General features: G+C 39.3%; 1 protein-coding gene across 4 annotated transcripts in view; it reads left to right on the top strand.

The window, feature by feature from the left end:
• GRIN2A (glutamate ionotropic receptor NMDA type subunit 2A) overlaps positions 1-22,344 on the top strand; it is a 427,129-nt gene that overhangs the window by 196,265 nt on the left and 208,520 nt on the right. The window contains exon 1 of one of the 4 annotated variants that reach the window (XM_026446650.1): positions 20,494-20,540. The exons of the other annotated variants lie outside the window; for them this stretch is intronic. The gene's annotated coding sequence lies outside the window, so the exon portion shown is untranslated. Of the gene's footprint in view, positions 1-20,493; positions 20,541-22,344 lie in introns of those variants that run through there. 4 annotated transcript variants of the gene reach the window in all.

Raw genomic sequence — 22,344 nt, 5'->3', positions numbered from 1 at the left:
TCCTGATTTATTAGCCCTGGTTGATGCAAAGGGAACCTCTGCATAAAATCAAGAACAATTTATATAACCTGCCTCATCAGCAAATATCCAGAGCATTAGTCTCAGAAAATGTGTTCGTTGGTCCTGTTCCTTGCTTCTGGTGGAAGGAGCTGAAACGGCAGGTTCATTTCACCATGGGCACCCTCTCCTTAACTTTGGGAACTGAGAAATAAATTGGCCTCTTTCTTATCTAGGACACAAACAGTTTGCTGTTTGTGAACAACTGGCTGAGAGTGAAGCTGGCCTTTTCTGCTGAGCAAATAGAATCTGTCTTCCCTGTTCCATCTTCACACGGGAACATCAGCTTGAGAGATACTACACATATAAACCTTCCTCTTTCCCTCATCCAGCTTCCTCTATAAACTAGCCTATCCTCTGAGAAGACTGCGTATTAAGAACCAGGATTTCAACTTGAAAAGATAGGGAATCGACCCAAGTGTCCATGAACAAATCATTGGATAAAGAAAATGATATAAACGTACCATGGAATACTACTGAGCTGTAAAAGGTAATGACATCATGTCTTTTGAAGCAACATGGATGGAACTTGAGGCCCTTATCTTTTTTTTTTTGTTATTATACTGTAAGTTCTGGGATATATGTGCAGAACGTGGAGGTTTGTTACATAGGTATACATGTGCCATGGTGATTTGCTGTACCTATCAACCCATCATCTAGGTTTTAAGCCCTGCATGCATTAGGCATTTGTCCTAATGCTCTCCCTCCCCTTGTTTCCCCACCCCCCAACAGGTCCTGTTATGTGATCTTCCCCTCATTGTGTCCATGTGTTCTCATTGTTCCACTCCCACTTATGAGTAAGAACATGTGGTGTTTGGCTTTCTGTTCCTGTGTTAGTTTGCTGAGAATGATGGTTTTCAGCTTCATCCATGTCCCTGCGAAGGACGTAAACTCATTCTTTTTTATGGCTGCATAGTATTCCATTGTGTATATGTGTTGAGGCCCTTAAATGCAACAGCTCCAAAACAGTCAAACATGGCATGTCCTCACTTATAAGTGGGACCTAAATAATGTATACACATGGACACGGAGGGTGGCATAATAGACACTGGAGCCTTAAAGGTGAGGGGAATGGGAGGAGGTAAAGAATCAGAAGTTATTTAATGGGTACAATGGATACTTTTGAGTGAGGTTACACTAAAAGCTGAGACTTCACCACTACACAATATATCCATATAACAAAAATACAGTTGTACCCCCTAAATCTGTTTTTAAAAGAACCATGATTGCAACTTGAAATCATATCATTTATTTTACCAGTTGGACCACTTACTAATTCAGAGCTGAACCCTGGAGCCAGAGGACCAAGATTCAACTGTTTCTCCACCTTGGGGGATGCCATTTTCTCTCTCTAGGACTTGGATCCCTTCTTTGCAAATGGAGTAATAATACTACCTGATATTAAGTTGTTGGAAGCATTAAATCTGATAACTCCTATAATGTGCTGAGTGTAGTGTCTCATTAGGAAATACCAGGCATTTGCCTTTTTCCATTTTCTTTTTAATGAGGACATTGGCATCTTAGATTTATCAAGTTATTTCTTTATTTCTTTTTTTTTTTTTTTTTTTTTTTTGAGACAGAGTCTCACTCTGTCACCCAGGCTGGAGTGTAGTGGCGCGATCTTGGCTCACTGCAACCTCTGCCTCCCGGGCTCAAGCCATTCTCCTGCCTTGGCCTCCTGAGTAGCTGGGATTACAGGCGCCTGCAACTGCACCTGGCTAACTTTTGTATTTTTAGTAGAGAGGAGGTTTCACCATGTTGGCTAGGCTGGTCTCGAACTCCTGACCTCAGGTGATCCACCCGCCTCGGCCTCCAAAAGTGCTAGGATTACAGGCATGAGCCACCGCACCCAGCCCAAGTTATTTCTTAAAATAAGAAAATAGTATTATCCAAAACCTACCTTACAAACTCTGTTAGCCAAAATTTCTCCTGCACTTGACCTTTTGAGAAGGAGACAGGTGAAAAAAATGCCAATATAGGAATATAGTTGAGACTATTTTGAGTCAGTATGTAGAGGCAGCATTCATTTTCTGCCAACTGTGTGTGTGTGTGTGTGTGTGTGTGTGGAGAGAGAGAGAGAGAGATTCAAGGGGTGCATATGCAGGTTCATTACATAGGCATATTATGTAATGCTGAAATTTGAGCTTCTAATGTTCCTCTTGCCCACGTAGTGAATGCACTACCTGCTAGGTAGTTTTTCAACCCTTGCCCCCCTCCCTACCTTATCCCTTTTGTGATCCCCAGTGTCTACTGTTCCCATCTTTATGCCTGTGAGCACCCAATTTTAGCTCCTACTTATTAGTGAGAACATGTGTTATTTGGATTTCTGTTTCTGTGTTAACTCAGTTAGGATAATGGCCTTCAGCTGCATCCATGCTGCTGCAAAGGACATGATTTCACCCTTTTTATGGCTGCATAGTATTCCATAGTGTGTATATAGCACATTTTCTTTATCCAATCCATTGTTGATGGGCATGTGGGTTGGTTCTGTGTCTTTGCTATCATGAATAGTGCTGTGATAAACATACGAGTGCAGGTGTTTTTTTGGTAGAACCATTTATTTTCCTTTGGGCATATACCCAGTAATGGGATTGCTGAGTCGAATGGTAATTCTATTTTTAGTTCTTTGAGAAATCTCCAAACTACTTTCCACAGGGGCTGAACTAATTTACATTCCCACCAGCAGTGTGTAAATATCCCTTTTCTCTGTAACCTTGCCAACATCTATTATTTCTGACTCTTTAATAATAGGCATTCTGACTGGCATCTCATTGTAGTTTTGGTTTGCTTTTCTCTTGTGATTAATGATGCTGAGCATTTTTCATGTTTGCTGAGCACTTGTATGTCTTCTTTTGAGAAGTGTCTGCTCATGTCCTTTGCCTGATTTTAATGGAGTTATTTTTTTTTCTTAATTTAAGTTCCTTATAGCTTCTGAATATTAGCCCTTTGTTGGATACTTACTTTGCAAATATTTTTCCCCATTCTGTAGGTTGTCTGTTTAGCGTATTGATAGTTTCTTTTGCAGTGCAGAAGATCTTTAGTTTAATTAGGTTCTGGTTGTCAATTTTTGTTTTTGTTGCATTTGCTTTTGAGGACTTAATCATAAATTATTTGCCTAGGCTAATGTCTAGAACGGTATTTCCTAGGTTTCTTCTAGGATTTTTTATAGTTTGAGGTCTTACATTTAAGTCTTTAATCCATCTTGGGTTAATTTTTATATATAGTAAAGGATAGGGGTCCAGATTTAGCCTTTTGCGTATGGATAGCCAGTTTTCCCAGCACCATTTATTGGTTGGGGGTCCTTTCCTCATTGTTTATTTTTGTTGACTTTGTCAAACATCAGTTGGTCATAGGTGTGCAGCTTTATTTTATGGGGTCTGTATTCTGTTTCACTGGTCTATGTGTCTTTTACAAGTACCATGCTGTTTTGGTTGCTGTAGCCTTGTAGTATAGTTTGAAGTTAGGTAATGTGATGGCTTTGACTTTATTCTTTTTGCTTAGGATAGCTTTGCCCATTTATCAACCCTATATTTTTTATTTGGGGACAAAAGAAGATGGATGTTCAGAAAGCACTAAAGCCTTACAAGGTCACATATCAAGATTCAACATTGTTTTGTTTCCTTATTGAGGCAGAATAATGGACCAAGATATCAAGTCTTCGATATTGGCTTGAAGAGAAAATGAGAGTTAGTTGTAGGACCCTCCTCCTCTCTGGTTATCATGGTTCTGTTCTGGGGGATCTTGGGCTACATTCCGTCAAAGCATGGAGGGACCTGCAGTATTGTGGAAAGAACCTAGGCGGATAGTCAGTCTTATTTGAGATTAATCATATTTTGGCATAGTTCTAACCATCTCAACCTGGGGAAGTTACTTAAATTCCCTGTTCCTTGTAATGGAGATAATAATGGCTTCTTGAGAGGGTTGTTGTGAATATGATATTGTTTAAGGCACCTGTCACTCAGCCTGGCATATGGAAGATGTTCTTTGAATATTCACTGTCCTTGCTAAAAATGTGTGTGTGTGTTAGAGAGAGATTAGTTGGTACACACAGAGAAGGAAAGAGATGGCTGGACGACCGTGGTGGGGAATTGATACAGACTTGCGGGAGCTGGAGGAAGGTTTCTGGTGTTCTGTATCTTGAAGCTTGATTTGGAAAATGATTGTATCGATGTGTTCAAATGGTAGAAAATTGAGTGGTATACTATAATTTGTCCACTGTTTTTATGTATTAAAAATTTAAAAATGTGTGTTTGTAAGACCTCTCTCTCACACACACACATACCTCTATGGATCTCTTTCCTTCAGTGTTCAGGAGAGACACACTCCCCAGACATCTTGGCATCTCCTTTTAGTCACTCTTGATTCCTGCCCCTGACATCAGTGATGTAGGCTCTTAATTCTCTTGAGATCTGTTATTCTTCTATTGCCTCTAAGTGGTAGGTTGGTGTTGTGGGAGCCATATGGGCTTTGGAGGCAGAAAAACCAGGGTTTGCGTCTCGGGCTTATTTTTCACAAGCTGCAGATTTCTTGTCCACAAAATGGTTGCTGTGAAAATTAGAGATGATTCAGGTAAACCACTGAGCGTGATGGTAGACACGTCCAAGTATTAGCTGTACAGTCTTTGGATTTATCTCCTGGGTAGAGAGAACTTCCTGCCCCAAGTCTGGAAAGATGTCAGCTTTTGTAGAGTAAACTCTTGAAATGTATTGAATTGACTCCATGCTTGGGAATTTTCTCCATTTAGAATGGGTGTTTCTATCGGGTTTAGAACTGAGTTCAACCTAGATCCTCCTAAAACTATTTAAGACCATTGCCTCTGACATAGACTCTGCAGAGTAAACAGATCTCACATGAATGAGAACTTCTCCATCTTTCTTTGTTTTTATTTAAGCCAAATATACAGAATTTGAATGTCTAATAATTTTCTTCTATTGGGGTCATTGGTTTAATTTTCTTTGCTTAAGGGACAGGTGACTAGATATTTTTTGTATGCTGCTCTTGAACATGTTTTGGCATATTTGTTTGCTTTCTTATGCCCTCATTTATTTTACTGCATTTGGATAACTGGGTGTTATCAGGTAACTACTATTCTTAGTGAATAGGTGGAATTTTACTTCCGTGCCTAACAGCATACAAAGAAAAAAGCATTATTCTAGCTGTATTTTTTTCCTCCCATAGTTTCCGAGTTAAAAATGGGAGTGAGTTGGCTTTCATATGCACCTACAAAATTAATATTTTACAAAAGGAAAATATATAAAGTCTTTAGGCCATCGTTATTGGCCTAATGCCTAGAATCCTTTAGAGAGGTCTGGGCCAAGTTAGGGTTAGGGTTAGGCTTTGTTTTTTCATAATTAGTAATCTGGTTGTGGGAACCAGACATGCTCTGCAATAACAAACAGCCATACCAGTAAGTATCAAATTATGTGCCCAGTGAAAAGTGGAGTCCCTAATACAGTGTCTCAATGTGGAGTCTATGGACCTCCTGCATCAATGATGCCAAGTATGCTGGTTCAGAATGTACATTCCTGGGTACCATATCCAGAGATTCTGATTCCATGGTGCTGGAAGGAAACTTGGGTATATGAATATTAAAAAGATCATTAGGGTGATTTTGATGCTAAGTTATTGAATTACTAGCAGTCTACACAATTGGAGGACAGAAAGTACCTATGTGAGGTTGTAGTATTTATGGAAGAGGGAAAAGGTGATATCTAGATCTTGAAAGATAAAACACTGACAATATAAACTTTTTTTTTTTTTTTTGAGATGGAGTCTTGCACTGTTGCCTGGGCTGGTGTGATCTCAGCTCATTGCAACCTCTGTCTCCTGAGATTAAGTGATTCTCCTGCCTCAGCCGTCCAAAGAGCTGGGATTACAGGCACCCACCACCACGCCTGGCTAATTTTTTGTATTTTTTAGTAGAGATGGGATTTTACTATGTTGACCAGACTGGTCTCGAACTCCTGACTTCATGATCTGCTCGCCTTGGCCTCCCAAGGTGCTGGGATTACAAGTGTGAGCCACTATACCCAGCCCATTTTATTTCTTTAAAAGAGCCTTCTGGTTATTGTAATAACATATGTACATTGTTAAAACAGAAATACACTATAAAATAAAATTGGCAAAGATCACTTGTAATTTCACCACAGCTGTAAGTCTTTGGTGGAGTTTTTCAATCTTATTTTTTTTTTAACAAATATTTTTATGATTGGCTTGTGTATACATTTTGGTTTCACTTTTATTGTTCACCTAACATCTTAATTTCAGTTCATCATGTTACGACAACTTCTCCATAAGCACTTTTTCTTGGTGGTAGCATATTCCTTTTCCTTAGTTGTAGGAATTTGTACAAATTTCCTTTCTTATCAGTATATCTTGGTACCCAGGCAGAAGGAACAATGCTGTTGATGGTTTCTGTTTCCAAAGGAGATTGGGTAATTTTCTTTTCCTTTAAAGTTGTGTGATCATTCTGTTGTATACGTATATATAAACATAGTGTACCTATAAATGTATGTAATTATAAAATATCAATTAAAAATAAAGTAGGTATATGTATTTCTGGGGTACATGAGATATTTTGATACAAGCATACAATGCATAATAATCACATCAGAGTAGATGGGGTATCCATCACCTCAAGCATTTATCCTTTCTTTGTGTTATAATCCAATTATACTGTTACTTTTTAATGTACAGTAAATTGTTGTTGACTGTAGTCACCCTGTTGTCCTATTAAATATTAGATCTTATTCATTCTATCTAACTATCTTTTTGTACTTATTAACCATCCCTACCTCATACCACCCCCAACTACCCTTCCCAGCCTCTGTTAACCATCACTCTACTCTCTACCTCCATGAGTTCAATTGTTTTAAATTTTTTTTAGCTCTCACAAATAAGTGGGAATATGAAGCTTGGCTTTCTGTGCCTGGCTTATTTCACCTAACATACTAACCTCCAGTCCCATCCGTATTGTTGCAAATGACAGGATCTCATTCTTTCTCCTGGCTCTATAATACTCTTTTGTGCATATGTACCACATTTGCTTTATCCATTTGTCTGTTGACAGACATATAGGTTGACTCCAAATCTTGGCTATTGTGAATAGTGTTGCAACAAACATGGGAGGGCCTTGATATTTTCCTCTTAATTCACTGACTAATAAACATCACTTCCTAATGATAAGGCAGATAGAAACCAAAAGAATAAACTAAAATTTCATTCTATTCTAAATGCGGGACCATATAAAATGAACATATAAATAATTGGCCCCACATCTGGATGTTGTAATAACATCATTAGGTTTGTTCTTACTGATGACAAGGAAGTTAACATCTTTAGGTTTGGGTCCAACCTAACTGAGAAGCACACCTAGAGAGCTGGGCACATCAGGAAACTTTTGTCAATAGTCTGGTTTCTGGCAGAGTCTCATGGAGAGTTACTCTGTGTTTGTGTAACACAAGTTACTCTGTGTGTGTGTGTGTGCATGCGCGCATGCATGAGTGTGTGTCCACCTGTGAGTGTGTCTGAGAGAAGGAGAACATACTGGTGTGTGTGTGTGTGTGTGTGTGTGTAGCTGAAGGAGTGTCATATCATGGATACTTTTATTAGGGAAATCTGGAAGATAGCAGCAGAGCTTTTGATTATCTTTGAACCTCAAAAAACAAACTAACAAAAGTAATAAAAAAGCAAAAACTCATGGGTAATAGCTACAAAAAATTATGAAACAGGATGTCCCCATGAATTCTAAAAATAAGCATGTAGATAAAAATCACAACTATAAATCCCATGTGGTATTAGAAACTGCATGTGAGAAAGTAAAGACCGAGTTACTTGTGATGCTTCTGAGAGTTTGGGAAGTTCAAGATCATCATCAGGTACTACTGGAAAATGAGGGAGACCATTCTGAGGACAATAGCTGCAGCAGAAATGGTGCTTGGAAAAGTGGATATTCATATGCAGAATAATGAAACTAGGCCTCTATCTCTCACCATATACAAAATACACTCAAAATGGGTTAAAGACTTCAATGTAAAACCTAAAACTATGAAACTACTAGAAGAAAAGAGGGTAAACTCCAGGGCATTGGTCTGGGAAAAGATTTTTATAGAGAAGACCTCAAAAGCACAGGTAACACAAGCAAAAATAGACAAACATAAAAGCTTCTGCTCAGCAAAGGAAAAAAGAGAGTGAAGAGACAACCTGCAGAATGAGAGAAAATACTTGCAAACTACTCATCTGACAAGGGATTAATATGCAGAATATACAAGGAACTCAACAGCAAAAAAATATAATCGGATTAAAAAGTGGGCAAATGAGTTAAATAAATGTCTCTTAAAGACATGCAAATGGACAACAAGTTTATGAAAAAAATACTCAACAAATGAGAAAATGCAAATCGAAACCACAATGTGATATAATCTCAGCTCAGAAAAGATATTATCAAAAATACAAAAATACTGGCAAGGATGCAGAGAAAGAGAACTCTTGCACATTGCTGGTGGGAATTTAGAACAGGCATGATGAAAACCGGTATGGAGATTCCTCATACTAAAAGTAGAACTCCTGTAATGATCCAGCAACCCCACTACTGGGTAAATTTTAAGAGGAAAGGAAATCAGTATGTTGAAATATTCTTTACCCACTGCAGCACTATTCACAGGGGCCAAGACATTGAATCAACCATTGAATTAACAGATGAAAATGTGGTATGTATACACAATGGAATACTATTCAGCCATTAAAACAACAACATCTTGTTATTCATGGCAACATAGATGAGCTTGGAGGACGCTATGTTAAATAAGCCAGGCACAAAAAACCAAATATCACATGTTTTCATTCATGTGGAAGCTCAGAACGTTGATCTCATGGAAGTAGAAAGTAGATTAGTGGTTACTAGAGGTCAAGACGGGTGTAGCCACAGGTTGGTTAAAGGATACAAAATTACGCTAGACAGGAAGAATAGGTTCCAGTATTCTATCACACTGTAGGATGACCATAGTTAAAAATATATTGTGTATTTTTAAATAGCTAGAAAAGCAGACTTTTTAATGTTCTAAACACAAGAAATGACAAGTTTAAGGTGATGGATAAGCTAATTACCTTGCTTTGATTATTACACATTGTATACATGTATTGAAATATCACACTGTACCGCATAAATATTAATATACAATAATGTCAATTAAAAAATAAAGTATCACTATGAACTTATGTATTTTTACTTAAAATACATATATCCTAGAACAGTAACCAACCTAGTAAAAGTAAGTACCCCTCCACTCAGAGTTTGGTTTTTAAACTATTTTCCACTGAGGGGGACCACTGGGAAAGTGGGTGATTCAAGGTGTAGGGTAGAAATGAACAAGATAAACCTTCGTAGAGTGCCTTGTCACTGCAATGAGCAAAGCAGTTACCAAAGGCTATAGGTCAAAGGGACTCAGAAGCCAATCTGAAAAGTATCAACTGGCCAAAGATGAAACAGTTTGGGCATCAATGAAGGTACTCATTGCAAGGGATTGAAATACATAAAATCCATGAGTTTTACAATAATACATCCATGAGTTTGTAATAAAATATATTATAAAAGATAACTAATTGGTAACCCTTGGAGGATGCTAGGGAACCAATACATTGTTCTGAAAACATACATGGGGGAAGAAGCATGCGTTTACTGTATTCTGCCCTTCTTATATCAGCTCTTCCTCAGGCCAACCAAATAGCTGACAAAGGAAGATTTCTCTTTTTGGCATAGTTCCAGGTAATAAATGAAGAAGGAATAGTAGAATTGGAATATCCCTGCACTGCAAACTTTAATGAACTAATGGATTCAGGCAATTATTGTCAATGCCTGCGAATGTTACAGAAGACAACCAGAACATTTATTTTTTAAAGAAAGTACATACATCACTTACGAAGTATTCTTGGCAAAATAAATGAGATCTGCATCTGCCTCTGGCCTGAACTGCCAGCAAATATGGGAGGGGGCATAAGTGTGTTAGATAACATCATGGGCATGTCATTGGCAAAATCCAGACTATTGGAAACTGCAACAAAACACCCAGTTTTTAAAACCAAAAATGGAATGAAGTAAAAAGAGTCTCAAGAGTCATATTAATTAGACTGGCTGCGGTGGCTTACACCTGTAATACCAGCACTTTGGGAGGCTGAGGTGGGCAGACCACTTGAGGCCAGAAGTTCCAGACCAGCCTGGACAACATGGCGAAACCCCCGTCTCTACTAAAAATGCAAAAATTAGCTGGGAGTGGTGGTACATGTCTGTAATCCCAGCTACTTGGGAGGCTGAGGTAGGAGAATTGTTTGAGCCTAGAAGGCAGAGGTTGCAGTGAGCAGAGATCACCACTGCACTCCAGCCTGGGCAATAGAGCAAGACTCTGTCTCAAAAATAAATACATAAATAAATACCATATTAATCATATAGACCTGGTGTGTATACAAAGTCAAAAGAATAAGATTTTTCTAAAAGTATATAGAACAATCAGGGAAATATGAACACAGATCAGACACTTGATAATATTAAGGATTAAGGTAAATTTTGAGTGTGATGATGGTATTGTGATGATATTTGTAAAAAGGAGTCCTTGACTTTTAGAGATGCATACTGAAGTATTTACAGATGAATGATATGATGTCTGGAGTTCACTTCAAAATAATGCATTGGAAGGAGGACATTGGTAAGAATAGAGACAAAACAAGATCAGTCATGAATTGAAAATAGTTGAAATTGAGTGGTGGATACATGGGGGTTCATTATACTATTTTTTTCCTTTTCTATGTTTGACATTTACCATAATGACAAGTTTAAAAAGAATATAAAGTGACCCAAGTTTATATGAACCTTTCTGGAAATGACCTAATGGGATCATAACTAAGCTTTGCAGATAGGTAAACGTCTACCAGTCCAATTACCTTGAGACATTGTTGGAGGCGCTGAGCAGCATGGCAGTGCTGCCTTGAGATCATAGAAGGAATCCTCCCAGTCAGGAAGTGAACAACAGACAGCATGGATGGCATTTTCAGTTTTTATTCTAATGCTAATGTGTGCATTTCCTGTCTTGTAGTTCTTTTAACACCTTGTCGGTGCTGGACAGCTACTGTGACTGGTAGCTTTTAACCCTGCAGCCCAGGTCTGCTTTTTTTTCCCTCCTCTAAGGACTTTGCAGGGTGAAACTATTCTCTCTCTCTCTCCTTTTCTTTATTGAGACAGAGTATCTGTCTGTTGTCCAGGCTGGAGTGCAGTGGTGTGATCTCGGCTCACTGCAACCTCTGCCTCTTGGTTTCAAGCAATTCTCATGCCTCAGCCTCCTGAGTAGCTGGGACTGCAGGTGTGCACCACCACGCCCACCTAATTTTTCTTTTCTTTTTTTCTTTAGTAGAGATGGGGGTTTCGCCATGTTGGCCAGGCTGGTCTTGAACTCCTAGCATCAAGTGATCCACCTGCCTTGGCCTCCCAAAATGCTGGAATTACAGGACTGAGCTACCATGTCTGGACTGTTCTCTAGTTATGTAGGAGAATTTTCTTCTAATATCACCAGAGTCTATGGTTTCACTTTCAATATAATATAAATATCTTGGGTATATGTACTTTTATCTCATACATATATACACACACACATAAGTCATATATATATATGTGTGTGCGTATATATATATAGTCCCATAGTCCCTTATGTATGTATAGGACTGTACAGCCCCCAAGTGTTTTCTAGTACAGTCATTCATTCAGTGAATATTAAATGCTTAAATGTCTGGCATTGTACTAGAGAATGAGGATACAGTCTTTTCATGTCCAGATTCTAAGTACATTCTAGTATAGGGAGACATCAATACACAAGTGAAAAAACTAATTACAGATTTTGGAAAGTGCTATGGGGGAGGTAATAAGCAGAGCTATAATGAAGACTGATGGACAAAGACCCTGCTCTAGCAAGAAAAGGCCTCTCAGAGCATGAGATGTTTAAGCTGAAATCTGAAGGATGAAAAGGAGATCCTCATGATGGGAAGAGCAGAGGGAAAAGCATTGCAGGTATAGGGAACAGACAGTGCAAAGACAATGAGGAGGGGAAAAGCTGGTGACAGGAAACTGTCAAGGCCTATCATAGAGTAAAATGAGAAAGATGGAGAGCGGCCTAAGGGATAGGAGCTGATCTTGTCTTCGGAATAACCATGTGGCACTGCCTTCCTTGTTTCTTCCATTTCACAGATAGGACAACTGAGGCAACCTTCTGTGTCATTGCTAGTAAGTCACAGAATGAGAGCTTGAATCCTCTTCACCAGACTCCAGATCTAGTGTTCCTTTCGAGTAGATAAAATTAACCTGTTAGAATCTTAGTCTCCTCTTGGCTTACTTTGTCACAACCAGAGAGGTCAGTTTAAGCTGTGCTTGGCATGACCAGAGTGAGGGACCTGCATTGTAAGAGAGGCAGGATACCACATGCTCCTGAAATCAATGTCAGGATTTCTTGGCAGGTTTCATTGTGGGAGTCGGAAATGTGGGCACCACTTTTTAATGTCTTAGAAGTGTCTGTGGGTACATAGCAGAATTTACTGTCACATCCATCTGCTTCTCTCCCTCTGTCTTGCTGAGTAACCTGCCATTTGAGATGAGGCGCTTGCACCACGTTATGTCATCAGGGTCCATTAAGACATTACTCTGATTCCAGAGGAACATCAGTTCCGAATATATAGCAACTTGCTTTCATCTTCCGAGGGATGCCAATTGTTGATTCCTTGCTCCTCTTCAAAGGGAAATGTAATACAAATCCTTCTGGAGGAATTTTCCTACTGGCAGTGATCATCTTCATAGTGAACTTGAGCCAGGTCACAGAGTGGAAGAAATTTGATGTTCTTACAGAGGGAAGATCTTGCTTTATTGAGGAGGAAGAAGAGGAGGATGGAGAGGAAGGGGAAGAGGAGAAAGAGGAGGATGGGGAAGAAGGGGAGAGTGAGAGGAGGAAGGGGATGGGGGAGGAGGAAGGGAAGGACTAAGGAGCAGACAAAGTACTAACCACCTTCCCATACTCATGTTAATCATCACAATAAACCAGAAAGGCTGGGAATTATCACCTTGCTGGAAATGAGCAAACTGAGGCTAAGCAAGGTGAAGAGACTTGCCCAAGTTCACACAGAGAAGAGGAGGCTGAGGCAGGTCCCTGTAACTCCATTTTCCTGAATCACATAGCTTCTCCATGGATGCTTTGAAGAGTGACCCTTGCTTTCTAGATCAAATCACACACAACTCTAACTTGCATTGGGAACTGACAGCCCATTGCTTTTTCTTTATCAGTTGGTGCTTTACTTATGCTGTAGCATTGTGTTTTATAACATCCAAGTGCCTCGTTTTGCATGGAGGAAAAGGCTCAAAAAGGCGAAGAATATGTCCAAAATCATCCGGTGAATACATGGCACAGGCAGCATCCAAGTTCTAACTCCAAGTCTAGTGCCCTCTTCTCAAACCACAGCTGTCTTGTTCTTGCCCAAGATCTTTTTCTTCATCTTTGTTGTTAAGCTGCGGGTTGACCTAATTAAAAACAGTTTTTTTTTAAAATTTTATTTTTATGTTTTTTGTGTGTGTGTGAATTAGAGATTGCTTGGAGCTGAGATTGAGGCTAAGAGAGGTACTTACTCACCAAAGTCTACTCCCCCAGGAAAAGGAGACTGAATTGAAGTGTGTGTGTATGTGTGTGTGCGCGCATGTGAGTACGTGCACACATGGATGTGCACGTGTGCATATGGAGTATGAGGAGGAGAGTGGGGCACTTTTATATATGTACTGATTAAAATTTAGTGACAAAGCTGCCTGAACGTGTGCTGTGGTTAATGATTGCTTGAGCTGTGCCTTCCACTCTCAGCTTTGGAGTGGGTGGTACGCTGTATACAGAGCACCTAGCGTGCGCACAGAACTCTCCTTTCATTTCTACACATAAAGGGCTTAACATAGTATCTGGCAGATGGCATGCAATGAATTTAACTTTAATTATAATTATCTCATTTAGGGTGAGGTAATACTATTTTTTTCAGTTTTACAGATTAGGAAATGGAGACTTCAAGGCTTAAATAACTTCCTAAAATCACTCAATTAGCAAATGATAAACCCAGGATTCAAACTCTGGTCAGTTCTCCCTCCCTCTCTCCCTCCCTCCGAGGGTATTGCTCTGTTGCCCAGGCTGGAGTGCAGTGGCACAGTCATGGCTCACTGCAGCCTTGGATTCCTGAGCTCAAGCTATCCTCCTTTCTCAGCCTCCCAAGTAGCTGGGATTACAGGCGTGTGCTCCCACACCTGGCTTGTTTAATTTTTGAAAATGGTGTCTTGCATGTCAGCTTTAGATTGAGTAGGACTATGTAATAAACTGGCTGGTGAGAGATTAATCACTACAATCAGTTAGAGAAGGGGGAGAGTCAACTCTTGCTTTGTTGTTGGAATCAGAACCAAAATTATTCTGGGCCCTCCTGTTTCAGGTCTCCAATGAATCTCATTTACAGCAGTGAACTGAACACACACAGGAAAACTATTTTGTATTCCACTCATGTGGCAGCCTTTGCCTGGTAAGGCTTGGTTCTCCGATCTCATTTGTCACCCGATGTGGTGTCAGGCTGGCCACCCGATAGATAGTGGCTTCCCTCGGAGGGATAAATCTACAAGTCACGCCAGCTGAATGGCTTCAGAGGACATGCATCATTTGTGAGGCTCCTAAAGGTGGGAGCTGCGCGCCTGTGATTTCATTACTGGAATTAGAGTGCTGACTTTCATTTTTCTATAATTCCACTGATGATACTAGTCGTGTTAAAAAGACAGAAGAAACTTGGCTCTAAGTGTTCTTGGATGCTGAATGCCACCAGCACTTCTGACTCTGAGTTGGTTCAGGATCCTGGAGCTTGCAGTTTTCTGTTGGGTTTCAAATGCCAACTTTAAAGAGGAGGCTTGGGTTCCACTCTTACTGCTAATAAAAGACTCACAGAACAGAGGAAGGAACGTTCAACAAAGGATCGGAACACCGGGATCTGGCAGCAACTCGTTTGGTTACAGGAGACCAGTTAGTGTCCTGTTCTCCTTTGGACATGTGAGAAAGTTAGGTTACATAAGTGTTTCCCAGAATATGGGGCTGCATATCACCTCGGGTAAAGGAGATGGCTTTAGGTCGTACACAGCACCAGTTAAAGAACACAGACTCACATAGTAGTCATGCCATGATGTCTGGCTAGGATTTAATGATATGGTTTGCTATATGTTCATGGTGATTATGTAAGTGACACGAGGCTTCCCATTTATGTAAGCTATAAAATTTCCCTTAGAATAGCTTGATTACGTTTTAAAAAGTGAGTCGGTTTATAGACTAATAATAAATAATGGGAAATATCTGTGATTGAAGTTGAAGAGGAACTGTGATTGTGGAGTTGTCTATTTTTCCTTTTAGTTCCATTCTGTATTTTTGGGGTTCTGTTATTAAGTTCATCCACATTTATGGTTATTGTATCTTTCTAATGAATTGACCGTTTTCTCATTATGAAATGCACCTCTCGGAATAGTCCTTGTTTTAAAGTCTGTTTTATCTGATGCTAATAAAGACAGTCCCATCTTCTAACACTTTCTGGTTGTGTGGTGTATCTTTTTCCATTAATTTACTTCAATCTGTCTGTGTCTTTACATTGAAAGTACATCTCTCATAGACAGAGAATAGTTGGTCTTGTTTTTGTCTGATCCATTCTGAGAATCTTCAACTTTTAGTCCACAGTCATTTAATGCAATTATCGATGTGTTTGAGTTTTTTGTTGTTTATTGTTTATTGTTGTTTCTATATTTCCCCTCTGTTTTTCATGTGTCTCTCCTCCCTTTCCTGCTCTGTTAGTTTTCTGTTGCTGCTGTGACGAATGATTTGCATGTTGAAGAGTTGTGGAACTGAGGTTCCCATTTATTTGCAGTCTATGGATGGCGGGCTGGTCTTTACTCCTAGAGAATTCTTTCTCATGCTTTCCATGAGCCCTCCAGCAATGGTGAGTGAAGATCCTCTGACACTTTGAGTCTCTCTGACTTCTTCTTTGCTACTTCTCTGACTCCAGCTGGAGAAAGTTCTCTGTTTTTCAGGCGACACGTAAGTAGTCTCCATGGAATAAACCAGGATAACCTCTCCGTTTTTAGGTCCATAATCACTTTTTTCACATAACACATTCAGAGATTCTAGGGTTAAAGGTGAAAATCTTTGGGGGATTCATTTTGCTCATTATATCTGCCTTCTTTTGGATTTTTAGAGTATTTACACACTCTGTTTTAACTTATTTATTGGCTTTTAATCAATACCTCTCATCTCAATAGATGCAGAATTATCTTAATAGATGCAGAAAAAGTATTTGAAAATTTTAATACTTTTATTCCTATAAAATTTAAATTAATTCCTTCTATAACCAGTTTGCTGAGTGTTTTCCTGATAAAAGTATATCTGATAAAGATCAACAAGCCCACAACAAACACCATACTCAATGGTGAAAATTGAGAGCTTTTCGTCTATGATCAGGAACAAGACAAAGATGTTCAATCTCACCACTTCTATTCAGCATAGTACTGGAAGTCCTAGCCAGAGCAATTAGGCCAGAAAAAGAAATAAAAGGCATCCAAATTGGAAAGGAAGAAGTAAAATTATCTCTATTTGCATTTTTAAAGTGATTGCTCTAGGGATCACATGAAACATCTTTAACTTTTCACAGGCTACTGAGGGTTAGTATTGCATTGCTTCACATACAATGTAGAAACTTTTCAGTATAGGGCCCACTCATTCCCCTTACCATCCTGTATGCTATAGTGTTATAAGCATTGCATCTGTACATTAATACCCAAGAGGCAATGTAAGGATTTGTGCTTTAAATAGTCATATGCATTTGTATTTTTTTAAAAAATTAAAAGAATAAATAATCTTTTATGCTTACCCAGATATTTATGCTTCTAATGCTCTTCATTAATTCCTGAAGGAATTAGAGTTTTCTGGTATTATTTTCCTCTGATGTCAGCTTGAATGACTTCCTTTAGCATTTCTTGAAGAGCTGGTCTGCTGGAAATGAATTCTCTTAGTTTTCTTTTATCTGAAAAGTCTTTAATTCTTTTTCATTCTTGAAGGACATTTTCACTAAAAATAGAATTTGGTGTGTTTCTTTTTTCCCCTAGCACTTATAAAGACATTATTCCACTGTCTTCTGGACTCTGTAGTTTCTAATCTTAAGTCTGTGAAAAATTTGAATCATTGTTCTCTATATATAATGTGCTATTTTTCTCTTGCTAATTTTGAGATTTTCTTTCTTTTGATTTTCATCAGTTTGACTGTGATGTGCCTAGCATGGTTTTCTCCACGTTTGTCCTATTTGGGGTTCTTTGAATTTCTTGAATTTGAAAATTGATGTCTTTCTTCTTTTTGGCCATTATTCTTCAATATTTTTTCCCCTTCTCCATTCTCTTTCTTGTAGAAACTTTTGAAACCACCTTTGCAAAAATTGTAACTGAGAAATTATGGCAGTGAAAGAGATCTGACTTAAGTGACTTCATCTTGCTTCTAACCTCCAAGTTGTCCTTGTTTTCCCTGGGCGTAGGTGTGGGCCAAAATAACCTTCAGAGAAACTTAGTTTATAGTTTAACTTTGAACCGAAGAGATATTAGCCCTTTCTCAAAACAAACACCCTTTCTGCCTGGGGACCAGACTGCCTAAAGCCACAGAATGAGAAATTATGGTTTAGGAATCATGCAGCTGAAGGCTGCAAGACTCTAAACCTCCCCAGATTGCTCGTGGGGATAACATCGCTATTGTAAAACCTAAGATCAGTACTTGAGATATTTTGCAGACCCTGCATCTGATGGATCTGTTAGCACCACCCAGATTGATAAACTGGCTCATCTGGCCTTGTGTCCCCACCTAGGAACTGACTCACAGCAGGAGGACAGTTTTTTTTTTTTTTTTTTTTGAGACGGAGTCTCGCTCTGTCGCCCAGGCTGGAGTGCAGTGGCCAGATCTCAGCTCACTGCAAGCTCCGCCTCCCGGGTTTACGCCATTCTCCTGCCTCAGCCTCCTGAGTAGCTGGGACTACAGGAGCCCGCCACCTCGCCTGGCTAGTTTTTTGTATTTTTAGTAGAGATGGGGTTTCACTGTGTTAGCCAGGATGGTCTTGAACTCCTGACCTCGTGATCCACCCGTCTCGGCCTCCCAAAGTGCTGGGATTACAGGCTTGAGCCACCGCGCCTGGCCAGGAGGACAGTTTTAATGCCCTGTGATTTCATCTCCAGCCAGCCAATCAGAACTCCCAACTCACTGGCCCTCTACCCACCAAATTATCCTTAAAAACTCTGATCCCTGAATTCTTGGGTAGACTGATTTGAGTCATAATGAAACTTTGATCTCCTGCACAGCTGGTTCTGTGTGAATTACTCTTTCTCTGTTGCAATTCCCCTGTCTTGATAAACCGGCTCTGTCTAGGCAGTGGCAAGGTGATCTTGGGTTGTTACACTTTAATCACATGTATGTTAGACTTCGCTCTGTTAATTTTTAAAAGCCCCTCTGCTTACATCATTTCTGTTGATCTATCTTCAAGCTCTCTGACTCCTGCCTCTGTCATCTTCATTCTCATATTAGTTCTATCCAGTAAATTCTTTATTTCAGATATTTTATTTTTCAGTTCTAAATTTTATTTTTTTTTAATTTTCCTCTTCTGAGATTTCCTACCTTTTTCTTTGTGATGAGCATATTTTCCTTTACCTCATTAAGTATATTGTTAGAATAGCAGCTTTAACTATTTTAACAATATACTTGATATTGGGATTGACCTCTGTTGATTATCTTTTTTCCTTGAGAATGGGTCAGATTTCCCTATTTCTTATATGTAAAGTAATTTTGAATTGTACTAGCACTTTGTGAATGCTATATTGTGGGTTACATTATATTTCTTTAAAGAGTATTCATATTTGTGTCTTAGCAGGTAATTAACCTGGTTATACTTAAATTTCCATCTCTGTCTCTTGGGTGGAGGCTCAGTTCTCAGTCCTGTTAGGTTTAGATGCAAACCACTTTGAGCCTTGTCTACTCATCCTTTGTTCAAGGACTGACCAGAGACTTGGGCAGAGTTTATATATACATGCCAAGAATTCCCTTCTCCAAGTCTCTTCTTTCTGGGATTTTTATATTCTGCTGGCCATGGACTTCCAGGTCTCTAACTTCCACCTTTTCAGGCAAGAAAGACCATGGCTCTTCCATTAGATGTTGAGCTACCCAGTGCCATTTTGGGACAGCAGCATGCTGTCAGACCTAAATGGCAAAAATGTAGAACTCACTCTATGATGAGCCCTTCTTCCATGTTTCAATGTCCCTGTGAAATCTACTGGCTGTTTTTATTCTACACAGCCTTCAGGTATCTTTTTTCCTTCTAGCTTTAAGTGTTTACCTGTTTGGGTGTGGGAGGGAATCTGTTAAGAGATTTCCTACCATACCAGAAGCACAACTCTGGCTATCTTCTGTTACTCTCTTACACTTCTACACTGCTGGAACTATCTTTGCAGATAAACTAGATCAGATAATTTTTGTGGTGAAGTTAGACTGACATGTTATCATCTTCAGCCATCTCATTTTCTTACCTGACATTGGCAGTTTTACATTCTTATATACTGTTACTACAAGATATAGGAGCTAGAAACAAGAATCATTTTATTGTCAGTCACAGTTCTGTGGGTTGACTGGGCTCTGCTAGGTGGTTCTTCTGCTCCATGTAATAATAGCTGGGGCTGCAGTTCCCTGAGAGGACAGTTGGGCTGGAATGTATGAGATGGCTCATGATATAGCTAAGTGGGTGGAGCTGGCCACTGGCTTGGGGGCTTAGCTCACTGCCTAACGTAATCTTTCTATGTGGCTTGGATTTCACAAAGCATGGCAGTTGAATTTTGAGTTGACATACCCAAGGGCAAGTGTTATATGAGGGAAGAAGTAGAAGCTTCTGTTTTACTTAAAAGTTAGGCTTTTCTATTGGTCACACAGTCATTGTGCTGGTCAGATTCAAGAGGAGGATAAAGCAATCTACCTGTCAATGGGAAGGATAATAGAAAACAGTGTGGACATCCTTAATTCACCCCTCTTCATACCGCCTGCTCTTATTTATCACCCATGGCCTTTGTTCGTGCCTTGATCATCTCTTTATAGAATTCCTGAAATAGCCTTCTAGCCTGTCCCCTTCCCTCCAGTCTTGCCTCTCAAATGGCTATCTACACAACTGTGTCTTCTCCAGAAAGCTTTCCTTTATTCCCAGGGTGAATGATCCTTTCATCTCTACATTATTCTGTAGCATTCTGTAATACTTTAACATTTACTACATTGTTTTGAAATTATAAAATATATTTGTCTCTCTCAGCAACCAGTCTGAGTTTCTCAGGGGAAGAAACTATATTTGATAAATCCAATATTTCTCCTGTTGAGAGTTTACCAGCCTGTAATTTTCTTAAGGTAGGAGACTTTGCCTGCTTTATTTATTTTATCTTCAGTACCTGACTTTGTGTCTAGCTCATCAGAGATCCTTAATACATATTTCTTGAACCAAAATGGCTTTTTTAAAAAAAATTCACATTGTCAGTTAAGGCAGAGCAAGAACTGGATTCCAGATTTATTTCCCCTCTAAGTTAATTCTTTCTAGGGCCCTCCAGCAGCCAAGTGAATCTAAACAATCCTCAAGGCCTCTTTTCCTTAGCAGATCTATCGTATCTTTATCCCCATATCTCAAAAGCACTTTCTTTCATATGTTTTAAAATATAAACTGAGCTTAATACGATGGAAAGGTTTGAGGATTTTCCTGCATTGGTCTCTACTCCAGTCTCTCTAGTGGGCATTGCACCAAAACACTGGTCTATTTCCTAACTTTAAATTTGAAGAAATAAGCTCCAAGCTCCAGGGCTAAGAAAAGGATTATATATTAAAGACTTGTTGCTTTGGACCATGACCCTTATAGGTCAATTTTTTCTGGAATAGTGCTAATAAAGAGAAAACAGAGTTAAATGATTCACCTGGAGGCTTAGGAGGTTGTATTCTGAAGGCTGAGGTTAAATGCTTACTCAAACATTGAATTTTAGCTGCTTTTTTCTGTATCAGTGATCCCAGTGCTTGGTGCGGAACAAGAACTCAGTAGATTTCTTTGACGTCAAGGTTGGCTCTAACTAGAGTGGTGATTCTTGAACTGTAGTGTGTATAAGATTCATTTGGAGAGTGTGTTAAAACACCAACACCGGGCCTCACTTCAGAGAATTCTAATTCAGTAGGTCTGAGATGGGGTGCAAGAATAGACGTGTCTGTGAGTCTCCTGTGAGCTGCTGATGCAGTTAAGGCTTTAAGGCAGAGTTGCTCAACAGTGGAATTCTTGACATTTTGGGCTAGATAATTCTTTGTTATAGGGAGCTTTCTTGTACATTGTAGGATGTTTAGCAGCATCCCTGGTCTTTACCCACTGGCTGCCAGTCATACCCTGCCCCCTAGCTGTGACAGCTAAATGCGTCTCCAGGCATAGCCAAATATTCCCTAGTGGAGCACAGTCATTGCATGTTAAGAACCACTGCTCTAGGGTTTCTGGATGGCTGTGGATTGAGGTATCACTATCTTTGGGTGGTGGATGACAAGGTCAGTTTTAAAGTTTGTTGACCTTAACTGGCTTATGGGGCACCATGAACATCCAGTTATTTAAGTATCAAAGTCCAGTGGAATGATCTAGATTTGGAAGCCACTGGCATATATTTAAAACCATAAAGGGTGGATAAAATGTCCAAGTAAATGATGTACCCAGTGAGAAACAATGGATGCAATGCAGAGCCTTGGGGAACACTAACTCATTAAGAGGCGAATGAAGAAAGTGTGCACATAAGAAGGAATGATCAGGGAGACATAAGAGAAGGACAAGGAGAAAAAGATGTTTCAGGCAACATTGGAGGAGAGTGTGTCAAGGAGAAAAGGGAGGTGATGTCAGTAGAAGAACGATTCAATAACACCAAGTTCAAAAAAGGACCATGGGACCAGGAGATCACCTTGACCACAGAGAGCTGTTTTGTGCAACAGGATGGCCACTGAATTCCTGTGTCTACTGAGCATTTGAAATGTGGCTAGTGTGAGCTGAAATGTACTATAAGTGTTAAATTCACTCTGGATTTCAGACTTGCTGTGGAAAAAAAAAAGAATGTGAAGTATCTCATTAATAATTTTTTATATTGATTGCACATTAAAATGATAATATAGTGAGTTGAGTAAGATACATTATTAATATTAATTT

This window comes from Piliocolobus tephrosceles, chromosome 17 (genome assembly GCF_002776525.5).
Source record: "Piliocolobus tephrosceles isolate RC106 chromosome 17, ASM277652v3, whole genome shotgun sequence".
NCBI classification, from domain to species: domain Eukaryota; kingdom Metazoa; phylum Chordata; class Mammalia; order Primates; family Cercopithecidae; genus Piliocolobus; species Piliocolobus tephrosceles.
This window is presented reverse-complemented; position numbering and strand designations above follow the sequence as displayed.